The sequence below is a fragment of the Gopherus evgoodei genome, chromosome 1, assembly GCF_007399415.2.
Source record: "Gopherus evgoodei ecotype Sinaloan lineage chromosome 1, rGopEvg1_v1.p, whole genome shotgun sequence".
Taxonomy (NCBI): Eukaryota; Metazoa; Chordata; order Testudines; family Testudinidae; genus Gopherus; species Gopherus evgoodei.
Genome location: NC_044322.1, coordinates 303,601,445 through 303,625,793, shown reverse-complemented (window position 1 = coordinate 303,625,793; position 24,349 = coordinate 303,601,445). Strand labels below are relative to the sequence as shown.

The following is a 24,349-nucleotide window of genomic DNA, read 5'->3' as shown; positions in this document are numbered from 1 at the left end:
GCAGGGCCTCTAGCAATGAGGCCCCAGCCCCCAGGTATGGAGTGTGTGACCTCAGAGGTGGAGGACACAGAAGAAGACAGATCTAGGGGACTCAAGGCACTAGATAAAGAGTAACGAGACCTGCCAGGGCTGGGTGGCAACCCCTGCCAAGCAGATGAAAAGGGCCAAAAAATTAAAAGGAAAGAAATATAAGAACTCTGACTCAAGCATGGTCTCTACTGAGGAAGGAGACCTCTCCTCTTCTAGGGGAAACCTCTGGAACTGTAGATTACATGGCAAAACCAGAGATGGTAGCACTACCTCTAAGAGTTCACACAGATGGCCACCTTTATGCATATCCATTTCTCCATCCAGGGAAGGTCAGAAGAAGCAAATGTGATCATTCCTGGACATTGGTTTTCAGTTCTGGTAGACTGGGCACTAGAACTCCCACTGCATCTATCAGTGAAACCAATACCTGTCATGAACACCCAATCTTTCATCCAGACACAAAATGTCTACAGCTGATAGCATAGCTGATAGCATGGCTGTTCAGAGGGAATATTAATTTCATTCAGTCTGTCCTCCAAAGTTGTAGGGACTTGACTCTTCTCTACATGGGCTTCGACACCAAAGGCCTACTGCTCCATCTGGACTAGGTTTAGCTCATGTCAGGAAAACAACAGAAGCCTCAAGGACCCTGGCATCCCTGTTCTTGGCTTTCTTCAAGATAGTTGGGAAAAAGGATCCCAGCCCACCACTGTTGCATGCTAGGTGTCAGATATAAGTAGCATCTTACACACTGGGTCTTCTGATAATCCTCAAGTACCTAGATATCTCAGACCAGTCAGACTGGCTAGACCTAGACCTGTTGTCAGACAAATCTTTTCTATATGGGACCCATGGGTGCTAGAAGTGCTGACCCCACACAGTTTTGAATCATGAACATTAGTCACTCTATTCTATCTGACACAACCTGTTTCTTGGTCCCTATCACATTTGCAAGATGAGTTTTTGGAGTTGGCAGCTTTATCCAGGCAGGAAATTCACTGTGACCCCAGAATCTTCTTGCCAAAAGTAAACTCCCCTTTCTATTCCTCACAGAAGGTAGTCCTGTCATTCAGTCCAAAGTCACAACATCCTGAAGAAAAACTGTGGCATAATCTGGATTTTCATAGAACACCAAAGATCTGTTTTAGGGTGACCAGATGTGTCCCCATTTTATAGGGACAGTCCTGATTTTTGTTTTTTTTTGTTTTTTTTTGTTTTTTTTTTGTTTTTTTTAAATATAGGCTCCTAATACCCCCCCAGCCCTTGTCCCTATTTTTCACATTTGCTGTCTGGTCACCCTAATCCAGGGGTCAGCAACCTTTCATCAGTGGTGTGCCGAGTTTTCATTTATACACTCTAATTTAAGACTTCACGTGCCGGTAATACATTTTAACGTTTTTTAGAAGGTCTGTATAAGTCTATAATATATAACCAAACTACTGTTATATGTAAAGTAAACCAGGTTTTCAAAATGTTTCAGAAGCTTTATTTGAAATTAAATTAAAATGCAGATCTTATCAGTTTAGTGTGATCCTTGCCCTTGCTTTTCCTTGTTCCAATGTCTGGCACCTATTTGGATACTTTAAGCTGCACACAGGCTTCTGAGTGATCACTTGTTAACCGGCTCCGAGAGTGATAGAGGACAGATTTCATGTGTGAAAATACCTGTTCACACAGGTATGTGGATCCAAATGCTGAAAGCACTGCAAATGCAATTTTCTTCAAACAGTTAAATTTCACTGGCAGGGATGTCCAGCAGGTCAGAATAGAGACCCCATGATCTCTCTCAGTGGCTTCAAGTGTGCTCCGCAGAGCCACGAACTTTGATGTCCACAATTCTGAGCTTTTTAACTGAATGAGTTGCATTGTGAAATCTTCAACACCCATCCACTGAAATACAGACAAATCCAAGTCACTTTTGTTGAAGAAGACAAAGAAAGAAGAAGTGGGACCGCTGCACACTGAGGATGGAAAGGAGGTTAAGGATAACCTAGGCATGGCCCAATATCTAAATAAGTACTTTGCCTCAGTCTTTAATAAGGCTAATGGGGAGCTTAGGGGTAATGGAAGGATGACAAATGGGAATGAGGATATGGAGGTGGATATTACCACATCTGAGGTAGAAGCCATACTTGAACAGCTTAATGGGACAAAATCGGAGGGCCGGACAATCCTTCATCCGAGAATATTAAAGGAAATGGCGCATGAAATTGCAAGCCCGTTAATGAGAATTTTTAATGAATCAGTAAACTCAGGGGTTGTATGGTACGACTGGAGAATTGCTAACGTAGTTCCTATCTTTAAGAAAGGGAGAAAGAGTGATCCGAGTAACTATAGGCCTGTTAGTTTGACATTTGTAGTATGTAAGGTCTTGGAAAAAATTTTGAAGGAGAAAGTAATTAAGGACATTGAGGTCAATGGTAATTGGGACAACGTGGTTTTACTAAAGGTAGATCGTGCCAAACCAACCTGATCTCCTTCTTTGAGAAGGTGATAGACTATTTAGACAAAGGAAATGCGGTAGACCTAATTTACTTAGATTTCAATAAGGCATTTGACATGGTTCCAAATGCAGAATTATTAGTCAAATTGGAAAAGGTGGATAAGGAACTGGTTAAGGGGGAGACTACAATGGGTTGTACTGAAGGGTGAACTGTCGAGGCTGGAAGGAGGTTATAGTGGAGTAACTCAAGGATCGGTTCTGGGACCAATCTTATTTAACCTTTTTATTACCGACCTTGGCACAAAAAGCAGGAATGTGCTAATAAAGTTCGCGGATGACACAAAGCTGGGGGGTATTGCTAACACGGAGAAGGACCGGGATATCATACAGGAAGATCTGGACAGCTTTGTAAACTGGAGTAATAGTAATAGGATGAAATTTAATAGTGAAAAGTGCAAGGTCATGCACTTAGGGATTAATAGTAAGAACTTTAGATATAGATTGGGGACGCATCAGTTGGAAGCAACAGAGGAGGAGAAGGATCTTGGGGTATTGATAGATCACAGGATGACTATGAGCCACCAATGTGATATGGCCGTTAAAAAAGCTAATGTGGTTTTAGGATGCATTAGGCGAGGTATTTCCAGCAAAGATAAGGAGGTGTTAGTACCATTATATAAGGCGCTGGTGAGACCCCACCTGGAATACTGTGTGCAGTTCTGGTCTCCCATGTTTAAGAAGGATGAATTCAAAGTGGAACAGGTTCAGAGACGGGCTACTAGGATGATCCGAGGAATGGAAAACCTGTCATATGAAAGGAGCCTTCATAAAGATCCAGAACTGTTTGCCCTGCACCCTGGAGACAGAGGTTGAGTTCATTCAGCTGAGCGGTGATATCAGTTAGAAACATGAGCTTACACAGCCATTTGTCATCATCCAGTTTGGGGTAGTAGTGTTCTTTTTCCGACAAAGGCCTTGATTGCATCAAAACAGTTCACAAAGCACACCAAAACCTTGCCACGACTTAGCCACTGAATGTTTCTTGTGAAGTGGGATGTCGTTATAAGCACTGTCCATCTCTTCTAGCAGTGCTTGAAATTGTCTGAGAGTCAAAGCAGATCGAGCAGCAAGAAAATTCACAATTCGCACAACTGTATTCATCACATTATTAAGCTCTGAATTAGAAATTTTAGCACACAGGTTTTCTTGATGGATGATACAGTGCAATTTGACTGTCAGATGGCTAATTTGATCTTCAAGCAACTTTACAAACCTTCTGTTCTCCGACCATGGCAGGAGCACCATCTGTTGTCACACAAACTAGTTTTCTGATATCAACTCCTTCTTCAAAATGGTTTACAAAACTTTCCAGTATATCTTCCCCCTTTGTTGTGCCATGCAGGTGTTTTAGGCAACAAGGTTCCTCTTGGATTTCATCAGAAGCACAGTATCTTGCAACAATTGCCAAACGTGGAATGTCATTTATATCCACACACTCATCCACTGCAACACTAAACACTGCTGTGTCTTTCAATGCAGTCGTCTGCTTTTCCTTAATGTTTTCTGCCATTTCACTTATGAGTCTCTCAACCGTTCTGGCAGAGATGGGCATTTCTTTTATTTTAGATGATTGTATCTTTATTTGGCAAATCATTGAACAAAATCTCTGAATAGCTGAGATAAACTTTGTATATATTCCCTATCTGTAAATGGCTTTCCGTTTTTTTGCAATGTACTGTGCAATCTTGTGACTTCCTTCTGTAGCTTGATTTTTACTTATACTTAAGCTTTTAAAAACACTACTTTGCTTCTTATAGGCTATTACTGCCTTTTTGATTGATTCGGTCTTGTCTGCTTCGTCAAGAAAAGATTTCTCCTGCTTCGTTTAGAAATGTCGTTGAACACTTGACGTGCGACAAACCACACTTTCATAACAGAAAGCACAAATAGCATAGTCCTTCTTTTCAATAAACCCAAATGCGTCTGTCCAAGCAGGCTGAAATAATCAGACATCTAGGTTCACTTTCTTAGAAGCTGCCATTTTGTCAAATGTTCCCTTCAACTCTCAGTGGGGAAAAAAATGGCGATAGAAGGCAGGCAGAAGGTCAAACGCAGTGTGGTCTGATATAGGCTATTTTAAGATGGGGGTGCTGAGCTGCACCCCTTCTTCCCTTGTGTGCAACCCTCACTGTCCCAGGCTTGGAAGAGTGGGCCACAGCGGGGAGGCTGCAGAGCACTGATCCAAGGCCAGGAGAAGAGCCCAGGGTGGCCTGCAGGGACTCTAGGCCAGAAAGCAGGCTGAGCAAGGCTGGAGATCTAGACTGGGCTGGATTTACGAAGTCACCAATCTGTGCTTCCACTGGGGAAATCTGTGGGGCAGCAACATGAGCCTCTATTAACTTCTGTTTGTTAGACACTAGTGTTTAGGGAGAATCCATTCTGTTATTTGTGCCAGTCTTTTAGAATAATAAGTATAGCAGTCGGATCACTTTAGTCCATTCCATGCTTTCATTTTGACTAAGGGGAGTTCAGTTAGCTACAACCAGAGAAGCTGCATGCTGTGACCTACTGGATTAAACCAGTGATCTGTGGAATCTTACTTTATATACTTTGAGTGATTTGTTCCAGAAGCTGTTATTGAGTTAGGACATAACAGACAGTAGAAAATGGACTTTCTATCCTCTGCACAGGCATCCTTTGGCAAGAAGGTGCTACATTTGGTGATTAATTTTGTGGGTGACTCTCCCTATCTCATTCTACTTTATCCATATCTATTTTCACTGTTCACTACTTCACATACATCTCAGATATTGGGCTACAAAATGGGAAATGTTTTACACAATAACTTTCTTGCTTCTAGCAATGTCTTCCATGATTCTACCCTCCCTGGTACTGCTTCATTAGCCCAAGGAACAAAATTTAGCTTTTTATGTCTATTTGAGGGCTACTGATCCTACTGTACATAGTTTACTGCCTGGCATTGAATTATTGTTACTAACCACATTCCAAAGCAGTGATTCTCAAACTTTGTACTAGTGACCCCTTTCACATAGCAAGCCTTTGAGTACGACTCCCCGTAAATTAAAATTTTTTAAATATATTTAACACCATTATAAGTGCTGGAGGCAAAGCAGGGTTTGGAGTGGAGGCTGACAGCTCATAACCTCCCCCCCATGTAATAATCTTGTGACACCCTGAGAGGTCCTAACCCCCCACTTTGCAAATCCCTGTTCTAAGGCTTTTCCACAGCTTTTTAATGATTCATCTGGTAGCAAGCTGGAGAAGGGGAGGGAATTAGTAGGGGCTATGGTTCAATGTTGAACTGCCCCTGCAAATTGCAGACAAGAGGGGAATACTTCACATGTCTCAGAATTGTGGGAGATGCTGCTAGTAGAAAGGATAGGATCAGGTAAGATTTCTCCCATTCTGGCTCACAAAGATCAGCTGTGATGAATACTGGATATTTAAAGCAATAACAAATGTAGAACATCATTCTACTTTGAATTTAGATAGCTGTTTCAACTTTTTGCTCTCAAACCTAAATTTGGTATTGGCAAAGCAACCTCTAACATTCCCAGAAACATTAATAGATTTACTGTTTTTGTGTATTTTACATGCAGACCTGGTCGTGCTACCTACAGTTAAGGTTGCCTGAGGGTTTAAGATTTTTCAGATCTTATAACGTTAACACTTCATGATGAAACTGTCTATGCTAGCGGTCTGCCTCATGCTTTTTTTTATAATTAAGTTTCAGATAAAGTGGTTCATCTTTTAGAAAATGAGATTAGAGAAAAAATAGTGTTGCCCCCTATTAAAAAAAATATTCACAACTTTTGTTGAGAAGTTTTGGAGTGTCATGCTTTGGGATAGGAACTTGAAATTTAGGAGTGGTGCAGGCTTGAGGCAGGGTGTCACTCTAGTCAATGTCATGACTGTATCTTCTCTAGTTCCTTTGAAAATTCACCTAAACTTGGCCTAGTTCTAAGCCTCCAATAAAAAAAAAAAAAATCTGTTTGCACATGATCAGTAGTAGATACTTGTCTAGAGTTTAGCAGCTCTGTTCTCTAAAGATTCCATAGGGAATGCGCATGCTCCAAGCCGGAGCAGCAGCGACTGAGCATAGCTTCCCCTGCTCAGGTCCTCCTTGGTGGGGAAGGATAGATACCGTGTCACTGTTAGTGAGATGATGGATATTACCTCTCTTGTGCGCTCAGTGCTCCTGCTGTAGGGGGCCAGGAACTGTGACTGGAATGCAGGGGGTGTGGGATCTGGCAGAGATGATAGAATACAAAAAAGTGGGGTAGGATAGTAGATGAAGAGAAGCTGCTATGGAGTTTGGGGGGCGGGCGGGACTGAGGCCATCCAGAGGGATAAGGGTTACAGGAACAGGAGCAGGGGAAGGGGAAGATAGGAGCATAAGTCTAACCACAAGAGATGCCTCCCCTCTGGAACCTGAAACTAAACACACGACTCCCGCGTCTCAATGTTCTTTGGCTGTTCAGGGCCACCCAGAGAGGGGGGCAGTTTGCCGCAGGGGCCCCCATGAGAGTTTTTTGGGGCCCCTGGAGCGGGGTCCTTCACTCGCTCCGAGGACCCCAGAACTGCTTCCACTCCGAGTCTTCGGCGGCGGGGGGACCTTCCGCTCCGGGACGCGCCCCGAAGACCCATGGCCGGGGGGGGCCTTCCCCCGCGGGACCTGCTGCCGAAGTGCCGGGTTTTCGGCGGCGGGGGCCCAGGCCCCCTGAATGCTCTGGGCGGCCCTGCGGCTGTTGGCAAAGAGCCGCGAAACCCATTGGAAATACATGCTGGGGAGTGTGTGTGTGTGAGGAGGGATGGCGGTGGTGGGTGGGCAGGAGGGGGGAGAGGACAGGTGGGCTACAAGGAGGGACGTTTGGGGATGGTGGAGGGGTCTGAGGGGATGGATGGGGGTGAGCAGGGCTGCTGGGGGGTCTGGGGATGGGTGCGGCTGAGGAGGTCAGGGTACGGCCGGGGGTGAGGAGGGATGGGGGGCGAGGACGGAGGCGGATGTCGGGGGACGGCCGGGGGTGAGGAGGGATGTCGGGGGACTGGCGGCGGTGAGGTCGGTGTAGCTGGGGCGGGATCCGCGCTGTGGGACGCTCCCCCGGCTGGACCCGGGGCTGAGGAGCAGCCGGGAAGTCCCCGCGCGGAGGCCTGGCCTGGCCTGACCTGACACGCAATGGCACCGCCCCGCCTCCACCGTTGCAGGAAGCCGGAAGCAGCGAGAAGCGTTAGCTTGGCAGGGCCGGGCTGGAGACGCGGATCGCGGTGCTGGGACTGGGTCCCTGCCTGCAGGTAGGGTAGGGCAGGGCAGGGCCGGTCCCGTCCCGTCCCGTCCCGTCCCGTCCCGCGCGGGAGGGGTGGCGGGGCTAGGGCCGGTTTCACGGGGCCGCGCGGTGGTGGGAGCCGGGCCTTGGGCCGCTGCGGAGGCTGAGCTGTGACAATCCGGGGGCGGGATCAGGCCCGCCAGTGACTTGCCGCGTGAGCTCGGGACCGAGTGGGGAGAAGGAACAGGAGCGAGCCTGGGGAGCCCGCCCCTCCTGGGGGCAGCCCGGCGTAGCCTCTCCAGACCCCCAACCGCCACCCCTACAGTCCCGGTGACCTGACCAGGCCCCGTGTCCTCTGTCCCCGGTGCCGAGAGTGGGGCAGGTCAGTGAGGCGCCTTTGCTTCCCCAAGCTGAGCTCTAGTCCCAGGGCAGCGAGCCTCACCCTGGGGCTGCTGGGGCTCGCCTTGGGGTGACAGCGCTGCTGAGTTGTGGCCGCGAGTTGAGATTTTCAACGTCTTAAACATTAAACACAACAAAATCTTATGGTACTGGAGCGAGAGGCTTTACAAGCTGCTTTGAATGTCTGTCCAGATGGAGGAGGGAGTCTTCTGTAAGTGATATACAAGCTAGGTAAGATATTGAGTTGGTGCCTGGATGACATGGTTTCTGGCTCCAAGAACAGAATCCTGATTTTTTTAACAGATGTATATGAGTTTTAATGACCCCATCTCAAAACTGAACCACAGTTCATTCAGTTATTTCAGGGGTTCTCAAACTGGGGGTTGGGACCCCTCAGAGGGTTGCGAGGTTATTACACGGGGGGGTTACAAACTGTCAGCTTGCACCCCAAACCCTGCTTTGCCTCCAGGATTTATAATGGTGTTAAATATATAAAAAAATGTTTTTAATTTATAAGGAGGAGTCACACCTGAGGCTTGCTCTGTGAAAGGGATCACCAGTACAAAAGTTTGAGAACCACTACATTATTTTGTTTTTAAATCTTGTAGTCTCTTCAAGTAGGCACCTATGGGGGAGGGAAGGATGAGGAGGTAGGAACCATTATCTTTTGTGTAATACAAGCTTTCAAACTTTAATTTAAGAAAATAATTCTAGCTGATGAAATAATTCCAGCTTTTGTATGTTGTGAAGGCCAAGACTATAACACGATTCAAAAAAGAACTGGTAAGTTCATGGAGGAGAATAAAAGGAGGCAGTTAGAGACAAAAAGATACCTTTTAAATTTAAAAGGTAACATCCTAGTGAGGAAAACAGAAAGGAACATAAACTGTGGCAAGTCAGGTGTAAAAGTATAATTAGGCAGGCCAAAAAGGAATTTGAAGAGCAACTTGCCAAAGACACAAACTAACAGCAGATTATTTAATTACATGAAAAGCAGGAAGCCTGCCAAACATGGGGCCACTGGACAGTTGAGCTGCTAAAGGAGCACTCAAAGAAGGCAAGGCCACTGCAGAGAAGCTATATTTTCAGTTCACCTAAAACAAGTACTGTAGTGCAATCTCTTTATCATGAAAGTGCAACTTACAAATGTATTTTTTTTTGTTACATAACTGAACTCAAAAGTAAAACTTTAGAGCCTACATGTTCACTCAGTTCTACTTCTTGTTCAGCCAATCACTAAATCAGTGGTTCTCAAACTTTGTACTGGTGACCCCTTTCACCTAGCAAGCCTCTGAGTGCAACGCCCCTTATAAATTAAAAACACCTTTTTATATATTTAATACCATTATAAATGCTGGATACAAAGCAGGGTTTGGGCTGGAGGCTGACAGCTCGTAACCCCCCATGAAATAACCTCGTGATCCCCTGTGGGGTCCCGACCCCCAGTTTGAGAACGTCTGCGCTAAGAGAAACAAGTTTGTTTACATTTATGGGCGATAATGCTGCCTGCTTCTTGTTTACAATGTCACCTGAAAGTGAGAACAGGTGTTTGCATGGCACTATTGTAGCCAGCTTGTCAAGACATTTACATGCCAGATGTGCTAATGATTCATGTATCCCTTGATGCTTCAGCCACCATTACAGAGAGGACATGCGTCCATGCTGATGATGGGTTCTGCTCAATAACAATCCAAAGCAGTGCGGCCCAGCGTTCATTTTCATCATCTGAGTCAGATGTCACCAGCAGAAGATTGATTTTCTTTTTTGGTGGTTTGGGTTCTGTACTTTCTGCATCAGAGTGTTGCTCTTTTAAGACTTCTGAAAGCATGCTCCACACCTCGTCCCTCTCAGATTTTAGAAGGAACTTCAGATTCTTAAATCTTGGGTCGAGTGCTATAGGTATCTTTAGAAATTTCACATTGGTATTGTCATGGTATGAGCCTCCACTCTGAACCTTAGCGTTCAAAAGATGGGGTACCAGCATGAACCCCCCTAAGCTTAATTACCAGCTTAGATCTTGTAGTGCTGCCACCAACCAGGACTTGCAGTGCCTGGTACACTCTGGTCCCCCCAAAACCTTCCCAGGGGACCTCAAGACCCAGACCCCTGGATCTTAACACAAGGAAAGTAAACCCTTTCCCCCACCGTTGCCTCTCCCAGGCTTCCCCTCCCTGGGTTACCCTGGAAGATCACTGTGATTCAAACTCCTTGAAACTTAAAACAGAGAGAAATCAGGCTTTTCCTCCCCCCCCTTCTCTCCTTCCTCCCACCAATTCCCTGGTGAGTGCAGTCTCCCTCCCCTTGGGTCTTACGCAAGATAGCCAAAAATCAATCAGGTTCTTAAAAAGAAAAGCTTTTAATACAAGAAAGAAAAAAGTAAAAGTTATCTCTGTAAAATCAAGATGACAAATGTTACAGGGTCTTTCAGCTTATAAACACTAAAGAAAATCCTCCCCCCAGCACAAATACAACTTTCAGCAACAGAGATACAATCCTTCCAGCAAATACACATTTGCAAATAAAGAAAACAAACAAAACGACTAAACCACCTTCCTAATTGATACTTACTAAATTGAACAGAAGAGGCTGTTTCAGAAATTTGGAGATATCTACTTACATGTCTGGTCCCTCTCAGAACACAGAGAGAACAAAAACCCCGCGAAACAGCCCAAAACAAAAGCTTCCCTCCACCGAGATTTGCAAGTATCTTGTCTCCTGATTGGTCCTCTTGTCAGGTGTTTCAGGTTCACTGTTTGTTAACCTTTACAGGTAAAAGAGACATTAACCCTTAACTATCTGTTTATGACACGCCCCCCAAATCGCAGACAGTGGGGAACCTCACTGGCTGTGATTTCTTCCTAGAATTTTAGAATAACAGATTAATACAACACATGCTCCTTTACAATATACTACTAAGTATGTAAACTACAAGACTTTCTACATTTTAAGGACAATTTTTAACCAGTGGATTCTGGGAAACTTTCATGGGAGAGTGCATCAGCTACTTTGTTAGAAGCTCCTGAAATGTGTTGAATTTCAAAATCAAAATCTTGGAGAGCTAAACTCCATCAAAGCAGTTTTTTGTTGTTTCCCTTGGCAGTATGAAGCCATTTTAGCGCAGCATGGTTGGTTTGTAGCTGGAACCGCCGTCCCCAAACGTATGGGCGTAGCTTTTCCAGGGCGTATGCAATGGCATAGCATTCTTTTTCATTGATTGACCAGTGGCTTTCCCTCTCAGACAGTTTCTTGCTGAGAAACACGACAGGATGGAAGTTGTGATCCAGTCCTCCCTGCATGAGAACTGCTCCCACACCACGCTCAGATGCGTTGGTGGTTACCAGGAATGGTTTGTCAAAGTCCGGGGCTCTTAGCACAGGGTCAGACATGAGCGTCGCCTTAAGCTGGGTAAAGGCCTTCTGACGCTCATTAGTCCACTTAACTGCATTTGGCTGGGTCTTTTTGGTCAGGTCGGTCAGTGGGGCAGCGATTTGGCTGTAGTGTGGTACAAATCGCCTGCAATACCCGGCCAAGCCTAAGAAGGATTGGACCTGTTTCTTTGACCTTGGGACAGGCCACTTTTGCATAGTATCCACCTTGGCCTGTAGGGGGTTTATGGTTCCTTGACCCACCTGGTGTCCCAGGTAAGTGACTCTGTTTTGGCCTGTTTGACAGTTTTTGGCCTTAACAGTTAGTCCTGCCTGCCTGATGCGCTCAAAGACTTTTTTCAGGTGTTCTAGGTGTTCGGGCCATGAATCAGAAAAAATGGCCACATCATCGAGGTAGGCCACTGCATATTCTTCCAGTCCTGCTAGTAGACCATCTACCAGCCTTTGGAAGGTGGCGGGTGCATTTTGCAGCCCGAAAGGAAGTACATTAAATTGATACACCCCCGCATGGGTGATGAATGCTGACCTCTCTTTGGTAGGTTCATCTAGCGGTACTTGCCAGTACCCCTTGGTTAAGTGTATTGTAGATATGAACTGGGCACGTCCCAACTTCTCCAATAGCTCATCGGTGCGTGGCATTGGGTAGTTGTCTGGACGAGTTATGGCATTTAGCTTACGGTAGTCCACGCAAAAGCGTATTTCCCCATCTGATTGGGGTACCAGAACCACTGGAGATGCCCATGCACTGGTAGAGGAGCGGATTATACCCATCCGTAGCATGTTTTGGATCTCCCGTTTTATAGCAGCTTGGGCATGAGGAGACACCTGGTAGGGTGGGGTTCTAATTAGGTGAGAATTACCTGTGTCAATGGAGTGGTATGCTCGTTCAGCCTGTCCTGGGGTGGCTGAGAACAATGGGACGAAGCTAGTGCACAGCTCCTTGATCTGTTGCAGCTGCTGACGTTCCAAGGTGGTTGAGAGGTTCACCTCTTCCACGCCACCATCACTTTTTCCTTCGTAGTAGACACTTTCAGGCCACTCAGCGTCATCTCCTCCCTGGGCTGTAAACTGACAAACCTGTAAGTCTGTGGAATAAAAGGGCTTGAGAGAATTAACATGGTACACTCTGGGCTTTAGGGAGGAATTGGGAAATGCTATGAGGTAGTTAACAGCTCCCAGGCGCTCTTGGACCGTGAATGGCCTTTCCCATGATGCTTCCATCTTATGGGCCTGTTGCGCCTTCAAGACATAATCTGGTCTCCTACCTTGAAGGAACACTCTCTGGTATGTCTGTCATACCAGGCCTTTTGCTCTTTCTGAGCATCCTTTAGGTTTTCTTTAGCAAGGGCTAAAGAGTGTCAGAGGGTGCTTTGTAGGTTGCTTACAAAGTCTAGAATGTTAGTTCCTGGAGAAGGCATAAACCCCTCCCATTGCTGCTTCACCAACTGTAATGGCCCCTTAACCTCGTGGCCATACACAAGTTCAAATGGTGAAAACCCTAAACTGGGATGTGGTACAGCCCTGTCGGCTAACAGCAACTGCTGCAACACTAGGTCCCAATTATTGGAGTGTTTCTTCATGAATTTACGTATCATGGCCCCCAGAGTTCCATTAAACCTTTCCAGCAAGCATTGGTTTGATGGTGGTACGGGGTTGCAACCAAGTGATTCACCCCACAAGCTTCCCACAGTTCTTTCATGGTTCCTGCCAGGAAGTTAGTTCCTGAATGTGTAAGGATGTCGGAGGGCCAACCTACCCTGGCAAAAATGTCTATTAGGGCCTGGCACACAGTTTTAGCCCAGGTGTTGCCTAGAGCTACTGCTTCTGGTAATTAGGTATCAAAGTCCACGAAAGTCAGTATGTACTGCTTTCCTCTGGGGGTCTTTTTTGGGAAAGGACCCAGAATATCCACAGCTACTCGCTGAAATGGGACCTTGATTATGGGGAGTGGCTGGAGAGGGGCCTTGACCTGGTCTTGGGGCTTTTCCACTCTTTGGCACACCTCACAAGACCGGACATACTTGGCAACGTCCTTGTCCATCCCCTCCCAGTGGAAGGACTTCCCCAACCTGTCTTTGGTTCTGTTCACCCCAGCATGGCCACTGGGATGATCATGGACTAAGCTTAAGAGCTTCCCCCGGTACTTAGTTGGAACCACCAACTGTTTTTGCGGGTGCCAGTCTTCCTGGTGTCCACCAGAAAGAGTCCTTGTATAAAAGTATAAAAGTCCATGTTCTATAACAAACTGGGATCGGTTAGAAGAGTTGAGAGGCGGTAGGGTGCTCTCTGTTGCCGCCCAAGCTTTCTGAAGGCTGTCATCTGCTTCCTGCTCAGTGTGGAACTGTTCCCTTGAGGCTGGAGACACCAGTTGTTTCTTAGACTGTGGACTTGGGCTTGGTCCCTCTGGAAGCGATGAAGGTGATGGGGTTGTTTTTGTTGCTGGGGTACCGCTCTCCGCTGGTGCACCAGGTGGTATTTCAGGCTCTGGATGAGCCTCTTGGGTGTGGTTGTCTGCTGCTTCTGCCAGTTCAGGGCCTCTGGTGCCCTCTGGCTTTGGGATTGAAGATGGGTTTGCAAGCGCTGGCATTAGTGCTGGCAACGGTTCTCGTGTTGGTTGCTTTTCCAGTTCCTGGTCTGGTACTGGAGGCACTGTGGCTGTTGCCGTTGTTGGCAGAGGATCCGGGTCCACTACCTCTGTCTCGGTCTTTGGTAACACAGATGGGCCCCTTGTGGACGGCTCAGGAAGAGGGATGGGTCTGGAAGCTTGCCTGGCTTGACTGCGTGTAACCATTCCCACCCTCTTGGGCCGCTTTACCTGGTTGGCCAAGTCTTCCCCCGGCAGCATGGGGATGGGATAATTGTCATAGACTGCAAAAGTCCACCTTCCTGACCAGCCTTTGTACTGGACAGGCAGTTCAGCTGTAGGCAAGTCTACAGGTTGTGACATGAAGGGGTAAATTGTCACTTGGGCCTTTGGGTTGATGAATTTGGGGTCCACTAAGGATTGATGGATAGCTGACACTTGTGCCCCCGTGTCTCTCCATGCGATAACCTTCTTTCAGCCCACTCTCAAAATTTCCCTTCGCTCCAATGGTATTTGAGAAGTATCTAGGCCTGGGGATCTTTGGTGTGATGGTGGTCTAATGAACTGCACTCGGTTGGGGTTCTTGTGGCAGTTGGCCTTTATATGTCCCAGTTCATTAAATTTAAAGCATCATCCAGCTGACTGGTCACTGGGCTGAGGTGGGTTACTGGAGACTGGTGAGGTGGGATAATAGGGAGTCTGGGGCTTTCCTTGGGTTGTAGGTGGGGTCTTGGGTTGCCCTCGGTTATAGGGTTTATTGTCGGTGTGCCCCCTGTGGTATTCGCTCCCCTTGACAATAGCTTTTTTCTTTTCTGCCACTTCTATCCATTTGGCTCCAATCTCCCCCGCCTCGGTTACCGTTTTGGGTTTCCCATCTAGGAAGTACCTTTCTATTTCCTCAGGAACACCCTCTAAGAACTGCTCCATTTGTATTAGGAGGTGCAGCTCGTCCATAGTTTTAACCTTTGTTCCTGATATCCAAGCATCATAATTCTTTCCAATGTGGTGGGCGTGTCGGGGAAATGACACATCTGGTTTCCATCTTAGGGCTCTGAACCGCCGATGGGCATGCTCAGGTGTTATCCCCATTCTGATTCTGGCCTTGGTTTGAAAAAGTTTATAATCGTTCATGGATTCCCTAGGCATTTCAGCCACCACTTCTGCTAAGGGTCCACTGAGCTATGGTCGCAGCTCTACTATGTACTGGTCTTCAGAGATGCTGTACCCAAGGCAGGCCCTTTCAAAATTTTCTAAGAAGGCCTCAGTGTCATCACTTGCCTTGTAGGTGGGAAATTTCTTGGGATGTGGAACAATAACTGGAGAAGGGTTGTTAGGGTTGGCTGGAGCATGCTGGCTAGCCTTTGCTAATTCCAGTTCATGCTTTCTCTCTTTTTCCCTCTCTTCCATCTCTCGTTGGTGTTTCTCCATCTCTCGTTGGTGGGCTGCATCTTTGGCTTCTTGTTCTCTTTTGTGGGCCGCCTCTTTGGTTTTTTCTTCTCTTTCTCTCAGCTCCACCTCTTTTTCTCTTATTTCTATTTCTTTCTGTTTTCTTTCCATGTCTCGCTTGTGGTCTGCATCTTTGATTTGTTCCTGTTTCAGGGCTTCCTTGAAACTCATGGTTCCTGGTTTTCTTGGGCTGGGTGCGCCCTCTGCTGTTTACTGCTTGAAATGCTGCTTCTCGGCTGCCTCCTTAGGTTTGCTTAGCAACAGAGTTCCTCCACCACATTCTAACTAGCCTTTCCCGACAGAGTGAGAAAAAAAAAACTCTTTAATTTGCAAATGTGTTTTGCTGGTTTCACTGACTCACAGCTGGAGTCCCTTTGTTTAACAAAAGACCCTCATTAAACCTTAATGCCTCTGTCTTCAAGCAGTCTCTTTGCACAACCAGAAAGGAGAAAAGGAAAAAAACTTTTTTTTTCAGGCTGTAGTTTTAAAAACCTCCTCTCTCACCTGCTTACAAACAGCTAGCAGAGAGAAAAGAGGAAAAAAAAAATCCTACTGGCTTATGGATTTTATTTATCACACCTCTGCCACCATGTCATAGTATGAGCCCCCACTCTGAACCTTAGCGTCCAAAACATGGGGTACCAGCATGAACCCCCCTAAGCTTAATTACCAGCTTAGATCTTGTAGTGCTGCCACCAACCAGGACTTGCAGTGCCTGGTACACTTTGGTCCCCCCAAAACCTTCCCAGGGGACCCCAAGACCCAGACCCCTGGATCTTAACACAAGGAAAGTAAACCCTTTCCCCCACCGTTGCCTCTCCCAGGCTTCCCCTCCCTGGGTTACCCTGGAAGATCACTGTGATTCAAACTCCTTGAATCTTAAAACAGAGAGAAATCAGGCTTTTCCTCCCCCCTTCTCTCCTTCCTCCCACCAATTCCCTGGTGAGTGCAGTCTCCCTCCCCTTGGGTCTTACGCAAGATAGCCAAAAATCAATCAGGTTCTTAAAAAGAAAAGCTTTTAATACAAGAAAGAAAAAAGTAAAAGTTATCTCTGTAAAATCAAGATGACAAATGTTACAGGGTCTTTCAGCTTATAAACACTAAAGAAAATCCTCCCCCCAGCACAAATACAACTTTCAGCAACAGAGATACAATCCTTCCAGCAAATACACATTTGCAAATAAAGAAAACAAACAAAAAGACTAAACCGCCTTCCTAATTGATACTTACTAAATTGAACAGAAGAGGCTGTTTCAGAAATTTGGAGATATCTGCTTACATGTCTGGTCCCTCTCAGAACCCAGAGAGAACAAAAACCCTGCGAAACAGCCCAAAACAAGAGCTTCCCTCCACCGAGATTTGCAAGTATCTTGTCTCCTGATTGGTCCTCTTGTCAGGTGTTTCAGGTTCACTGTTTGTTAACCTTTACAGGTAAAAGAGACATTAACCCTTAACTATCTGTTTATGACAGGTATCTTCTTTTCATTTTGTCAGATTTGCAGTGAAAGTGTTCTTAAAATTATCGACGTGCTGGGTCATCATCTGAGACAGCTATAACATGAAATACATGGCAAAATGGGGGTAAAACAAAGCAGGAGACATATAATTCTCCTCCAAGGAGTTCAGTCAAAAATTTAATTAATGCATAATTTTTTTAACAAGCATCATCAGCATGAAAGCATGTCCTCTGGAACGATAGCCAAAGCATGAAGAGGCGTATGAATCTTTAGCACATCTGGCACATAAATATCTTGCGATGCCAGCTACAACAGTGAATTGAAAAATACTATTTCTTTTGTTTAATCGTGCAATTAATTTGTTGAAACTATTGTAAAGAACAGAATTATTAGACACAGATGGATATGATATGTAGGGGAAAAGTCCATGTGGCTTTTCACCAATCTATTAGAATTCTTGGAGGGACTGGGGCGGGAGGGCTGCTGTTCAAGAATCACGTGGACAAGGGTGATCCAGTATATACAGTATACTTGGACTTTCAGAAAGTCTTTGACAAAGGCCCTTAAGTAAAGTAGGTAGTCATGGGATAAGAGGGAAGGTTCTTTCATGGATCAGTAACTGATTAAAAGACAGGAAATAAAAGGTAGAAATAAATGGTCAGTTTTCACAGTGGAGAGAAGGGAAAAAGTTCAGTCCCCCAACGATCTGTATTGGGATCAGTGCTGTTCAACATGTTCATAAATGATTTTGAAAAAGGGATAGACAGTGAGGTGGCAAAGTTAGCAGACAATGCAAAATTACTGAAGATAGTTAAGTCTAAAGCAGTCTGGGAAGAGTTGCAAAGGTATCTCAGAAAACTGGGTAACTGGACAACAAAATGGTAGACGAAAATCGGTGTTGATAAGTGCAAAGTAATGCACATTGGAAAACAATTGCAGCTATACCTGCAAAATGAAAGGGTCTAAATTAGCTGTTACCACTCAGGACAGAGATCTTGGAGTCATGGAATATAGTTCTCTAAAAACATCTGTTCAATGTGCAGTGTCAGTCAAAAAAAAACAAAAACAAAACAAAAAAAACCCCACCTTAAATGTTAGGATCTATTAGGAAAAGGATAGATAAGGAGATAATAAATATCGTAATGCCCTATATAAATCAGTGGTATGTCCATGCCCTGAATATTGTGTGCAGTTCTGGTTGCCCCATCTCAAAAAAGATATATTAGAGTTGGAAAAAGTACAAGAAGGGCAACAAAAATGATTAGGGGGATGGAACAGCTTCCATTTGAGAAGAGATTAAAAGGACTGGGAGTTTTCAGCTTAGAAAAGAGACAACTAACGGGGCTATGATAGAAGTCTACAAAATCATGAATGATATGGAGAAAGCGCATAAGGAAGTATTATTTACCCTTCATACAACACAAGAACCAGGTTTCACCCAATGAAATTAATAGGCAGCAGGTTTAAAATAAACATAAGGGAGTACTTCTTCACACAACGCACAATCAACCCATGGAGCTCATTGCTAGGGGATGTTGTGAAAGGCAAAACTATAACTGGGTTTAAAAAAGAATTAGATAAGTTCATGGCGGATAGGTCCATCAGTGGGTATTAGCCAAGATGGCCAGGGATGCAACCCCATGCTCTAGGTGTCCCTAGCCCTCTGACTGCCAGAAGATGGGACTGAACAACAGTGGATGGATCACTCAATAAATTGCCCTGTTCTGTTCATTTCCTCTGAAGTGAACAGGATACTGGGCTAGATGGACTACTGGTCTGACCCCGTCTGACCCTTATGTTCGTAAGATCTTGGGGGCATAGTTCATGTCTTAAGTGTTTGTACAACAACTAGCACATTGGAGGTTTTGGGCATCTTCATAATACAAATGATGTTTGCTGGGGAGGAGGCCCAAAAAGCAGAAGTAGAGAGAATGGCAGCAGAGTAGAAGCCAGGAGTTTCAGAGAAAAAGAATGCTCCTCCTTTCCAGGGTGTAAGGGCTTTTGAATTTACTAGAAACAACAATGGATGAGTTCCCAAGAAGAGTACTTTAGTAGGAATCCCAGCAGCTTTGGTGTGGGGGTGGTCAGACTTTGCCTTCTCCTGTAGGCATTGTCCCTAGACAGAGGGACCTCTCAGCTTTGTTAAGTCTTCCGGCTATTAGAGGTCTGGTAAATTTTTCAAGTCCTAGGTATTATGCATGCAAAGCAAAACTGGGTCAGTTCCTCCTGCTGACTAACATACAAGAAAGAGCACTAAACTTCTCATCTCAACCAAAGCAGTCAATGCTCCCTCCACTAGAAGATCAAAAATTAAAATCAAAATAATCTACAATCCATTCCTACTATATACAGTCTCTTCCTGGATTCACCAAGCACTAACCTGCTGACAAATAGAGAAAACCTCCCCACTAAAAACTGAAAAATGGTCAGGATGCTAAACAAAAGCCTAAAATACCAATATATGAGTCATTGGGAAGAACAAATTAAAACAAATAGTAAGCTAGACTGCTTTAGGTCCCTATACAGAACTACTTCCTCATCAGTGATCGTAAGCTGGAAGTGAAAGTGAAACAAAGTTTTTAGAGCTAGTTCAGAAAGGCGCAGTCATGCAAGGACAACAAAGAACAGGTTGAGACAGGGAGACATTCTAATCTAATGTCCAAGGTACACAGATGTGTGAGAAATTATTCCTAGCAATTTGAAAAAAAAATTATGAAAAATCTGCTCCCTCACTCTGGGGAAAAAGGAGAGAGATTACAGAGAAGGCAATGTGCATCTTTTCCGGAATTTTTAGTATCTGTTTCCTTTTTTCCTTTCTCAGTTTTTGCCTTACCTTGTATACTTTTCTTTTGTCGTGCTATGTTGTGTATTATGTGCTCTGTTTTGTCCACTTTTCCCCAAAATTTTAAATGCACTCTCTCTTTCTGGGTGTCTCGATTTTAGTAACGTCAATCAGTATCATCCTAGTTGTAAATCTGTAAGGGAGAGAAAAGAGTGAGTGGATTTGGGAAGAAGAGGAGGAGGAGGAGGTAGAGAGAGACAAAAAAGAGGAAGTAATAGATGCTGCATACACATAAAAAGATACATTCTGAACTATTATAAGAAAAAAGGTGGCGTGAAGCCAGAATGGGAAAGGAAGCAAAACAAAAACAAGGAAAAGATTTAGGAAGTTATATTTTTAGAAGTTAAATAGGAAGTTGATTGAAGATTGTTAAAAGCAGGTCAGAATACAATTGTTTTATTCCTTTAGATTGAGGGTTGTGATGTTGGGGGAATGGTTATTTTTCACCTTGGCTAGGGCGAAACCAGAGTAAGTTGCAAAGGTGTATTGTATTAGTTAGGAAAGAATATGTGGGTCCAACATGAAACAGTTTTAAATAAGGTTCAGAATTTGGAATGCAAAGACCTGAGCCATCTTAATACCATGGCAAACTCATTATTAAACATTTTAAAACTCTTTATTAAAGATACAGGGGGGGAAACAGAAAGGTAGAGCATTTTAAGTTTAAAGTATTAAGTCACGCCTTCGTTTTAAAAACATCCCTTATTCCCTTTAGCTTTAGAACAGGGGTCTTTAGAACAGGGGTCGCCAACCTGAGCCTGAGAAGGAGCCAGAATTTACCAATATACATTGCCAAAGAGCCACAGTAATACATCAGCAGTCCCCCATCAGCTCCCCCCAGCTACGCTCCCAGCACCTCCCACCCGCCGACAGCCCCACCGATCAGTGCCTCCCCCTCCTTCCCTGTACCTCCCAAAACAGCTGATTGTGGGGGGAAGGAGCGAGGGCATGGCAGGCTCAAGGGAGGGTTGGGAAGGGGTGGAGTGGGGGCAGGGCCTGTGGCAGAGCCAGGGGTTGAGCATTGAGCACCCCTGGCACATTGGAAAGTTGAAGCCTATAGCTCCAGCTCCAGAGTCGGTGCCTATACAAGGAGCCGCATATTAACTTCTGAAGAGCCACATGTGGCTCCGGAGCCACAGGTTGGCCACCCCTGCATTAGAAGATTACAAAAATAGAAAAAGAAAACCCTTGTGTGCACTCTTTTAGATGGTATTGAAGATAGTAATTACTGTTATTTTGGGGAAAAGTTAGCTGAGATGGGCTGGAGCTGGCATTGTTGCTGTTATTAACGGCCATTCGTAGGAAAACAAAACACACACACAGAAGAGGAAAGAAAAGAACAGCAAAGATAGAAAATGCAGTGTCTGTCTCTGGTGTTGATTCTCACTTATTACCTCACTGCTGGAAAAAAACCACAGGTGTGGCACAGTGTTTTCAGCTGCTCAGAGACCTGACATACTTGTACCAGCATCAGGCTGTCCGAGGTATTGCTTTTAGCTGCCTTCTTCTGGTCACAGGCTTACAGCAGTGTTGCAAAATAAGCATCTGCTTAGCCAGCCAAGATTCTGTATTACACAGAAGGAAAAAGGAGGGCTAGGAAAGAGAAGAAATAAAGTGGTGAAGGAAAAGAACACCCAAGGAGGGGAGACAACAAAGTCATATCTCAGGTGGTGTTTGGGATTCAGCAAGTGGCAGTGGCAATGTCATCTGGTTCCCCCTCTTTGGAACTGATGTCCTGATCAGACATTTCTCAGAATTAGAATAAAGGAGGTCTGGGGACCCAGGAGACAGTGGGGATGGCAGCCATGATGGTGAAGTTTCTTCCTTCCTCTTCTCTTGTTTTTCAGCCAGCCAGCATTCACCGGAGCTAGCTTTTCCTGAAATCTCTTTTTGAAGACCCCTAAAGGGAGTGATGGTCAGAATAGCTCAGTGGTTCTCAACCAGGGGTACGCAGAGGTCTTCCAGGAAGTACATCAGCTCATCTAGATATTTGCCTAGTTTTACAACAGACTATATAAAAAGCACTAGCAAAGTCAGTAGAAACTAAAATTTCTTAGAGGCAATGACTTGTTTATACTGCTCTATATACTATAAACTGAAATGTAAGTACAGTATTTATATTCCAGTTGATTTATTTTATAATTATATGGTAAAAATGAGAAAGTAAACAATTTTTCAGTAATAGTGTGCTGTGACACTTGTATTTTTATGGCTGATTTTTGTAAGCAAATAGTTTGAGAGGTGAAATTTGGGATACGCAAGATATCAGCCTCCTGAAAGGGGTACAGTAGTCTGGAAAGGCTGAGTGCCACGGGAATAGCTCATCCCCTCTTCTCTCCCCCATCCCTCCCTTCACCAGCTAGGTCTAATTTCCAACAAAACAGTTTTGGTCTGTTGATTTCCAGTCCAGCACTTGTCTTGTTTACCAGGCATGACCTTAGCATAGTCCTTGAATTATATCAGTAGCCTTTTTGTTTAGGTTAGTACAGTCACTCCCTTTTGCACCTTCTCACATCAACACTTGTTGTTATTGGTTACTGAGACATTTTTTAAACTTTCTATAACTTTTTACAGTTGAACGCACAATTAGTGTAAATTTGTAGGCCCAATCATCACAAGCGCAAGCTCTTGTTTGCACCAAGGTGCCAAGTGTACATTAAGCATTTCCACTGGTGTAGCTATATCAGCGTGCCTATATCAGTACAAATATCCTAGGCTTAGATCTGATTCCTGTTTTCACTGTTTGAGATTTTTGTCAATATTTTATACCATATTGTAAATGGCTTTCCTGTCTGCTAGAGTTTTGTCATCTATCAAATGAAATCCTAGATCTGATAACATGCTAGTCTGTTTTTTAGGGTGCTATAGCTCATGCAATTCTTTTCTATTGGTCTTGGCATACATTACCTTTCAAAATAAGAGTGGAGGAGGACAAGGGACCTCTTATGTAAAAATGTCACATTTGTATCTTCTGGGCTGTGAGATGATCACTTTCTAGTCAGCCATATTAAATTGTTTAGTTTTTGAATAAAATTGGTAAAGACTTAATTCTTTGTGTACTTACTATCTATGTGCACTTTTCTGCTGAAAAACAAGATTCAGTAGATTTGACTCTTGGCAAGAGGTAGTCAAGATGGCATCATGCAAAGCAGCAATCCCATCTTCATTGTATCCATACCACCTGGCACATCACAGGTAGTGGGTCTCATTATCTGGAAGACATTTTTAGTCCAGTGTTTTTTCAAGCTTTTTCATAGCATGGATCTTGTTTTAATACAGAAACTGCCCCAGATTTCCTCAGGGACCTGTCTCCTGCCATTAAGGTCTGCATAACATCTCCTTGGTATCTACAGCGGTTACCAATATGGGAAAATTATGTTTGTCTATATTTTAGGTACTTTTAGTAGAGCTGGTTGGGAATTTTTGAGGTTTTGATGAAAAGGAGTCACAGAAGATTTCCACTGTTTTTTGACCAGCTGTTATTTTGGAGTTGTCTTTAATGCCTTTTAGCAGCTTAAGAAAAGGAGGACCAGCACCATGTGACCAGCCAGCTTGCCACCCAATTTGTGTACTGCTGTCTTTTGTGCTATATGGAGCCCTTCTTCCCTGGCCCATGTGTTAAGGAAGAGTAATGATGAAAATAGATAAAATACAGTAGATTGGAGCTGCTTCATAATATTGGATCGATTTTGCAGGAAGTCTAAGGCTTTACCTGGTGATTCCACCTTTCACACATTACAAGATGATTGGACTTGTCTAAATGCCTTGGGACTGGCTTATACGAAACACTTTGCACATAGTAATGTACCTTAATGAGAATCTAATATTAGAAATTATTAGAAGTAGAAACTAGTTCAGGCAAAATCATTTGAAAATTCCTGTTTTAATGCTGTGTTTGCCTGACTACTACACCTCTACTACCCCTATATAACGACCCAATATAAGGCGGGTTCGCATACAAGGTGGTAAAACTCTGACATGCTGCTCTGAGCAGCGTGTTAAGGGTGCCGGGCCAGGCCGGAGCTGAGGGGTTTGATAAGGGGCAGAGGGTCTCCGGAGTGGTCAGGGGTTCCCCCTCCTAGGATCTGGAGGGCGCTTTTGGGGGCCCCTCAGTCCCAGAGTGGCACGGGGGGGGAGCAGTCCGCTCTGCTTCCCCGGCCCCAGCCGTGTCGCTCGGGAGGGAGTTTGGAGGAAGGGAAACCCACCTCCGCACTCACCACCAGCGGCGGAAGCGGAACAGCCCGGCCCCAGCCTGCTCCACTCCGCCAGCTCCCAGCCGCAGCGCTCCACTTCCCGCCACGAGTGACTTTGTGGGGACCTCCTTTCCCCAACCTCTCCGCACTCACCTGCCGTAGAAAGCGGAGCTACGCGGCCCCAGCCCGCTCCGCTTTCCTTGCCCTGGCCCCAACCATGTCAATGCGGGGGAAAGGTCCTTCACTCACCTGCCCGGCAGGAAGTGGAGCGTCATGGCTGGGAG

General features: G+C 45.0%; 1 protein-coding gene and 1 long non-coding RNA gene across 8 annotated transcripts in view; one reads left to right on the top strand and one right to left on the bottom strand.

Moving 5' to 3' along the window:
• Window positions 1–7,668: 7,668 nt before the first annotated feature.
• The window catches only part of TBK1 (TANK binding kinase 1), a 72,212-nt gene continuing 55,531 nt past the window's right edge, over window positions 7,669–24,349 (top strand). For 2 of the 5 annotated variants that reach the window (XM_030548845.1, XM_030548839.1), the window contains exon 1: window positions 7,669–7,786. The gene's annotated coding sequence lies outside the window, so the exon portion shown is untranslated. Of the gene's footprint in view, window positions 7,787–19,554; window positions 19,695–24,349 lie in introns of those variants that run through there. The other 3 variants (XM_030548844.1, XM_030548838.1, XM_030548843.1) reach the window with 2 other exon arrangements.
• On the bottom strand, window positions 16,824–24,297 carry LOC115644469. 3 transcript variants are annotated; one of them, XR_003998501.1, is made up of 5 exons: window positions 22,937–23,081; window positions 21,267–21,465; window positions 19,864–20,005; window positions 19,078–19,215; window positions 16,824–16,996 (listed from the first exon to the last, which is right to left on the bottom strand). It is a non-coding gene; the product is annotated as an uncharacterized LOC115644469 (long non-coding RNA). The 3 variants fall into 3 exon arrangements; XR_003998502.1 differs by lacking the exons at window positions 21,267–21,465; window positions 22,937–23,081 and adding an exon at window positions 24,219–24,297; XR_003998500.1 differs by lacking the exon at window positions 22,937–23,081 and having other exon boundaries at window positions 21,267–21,842.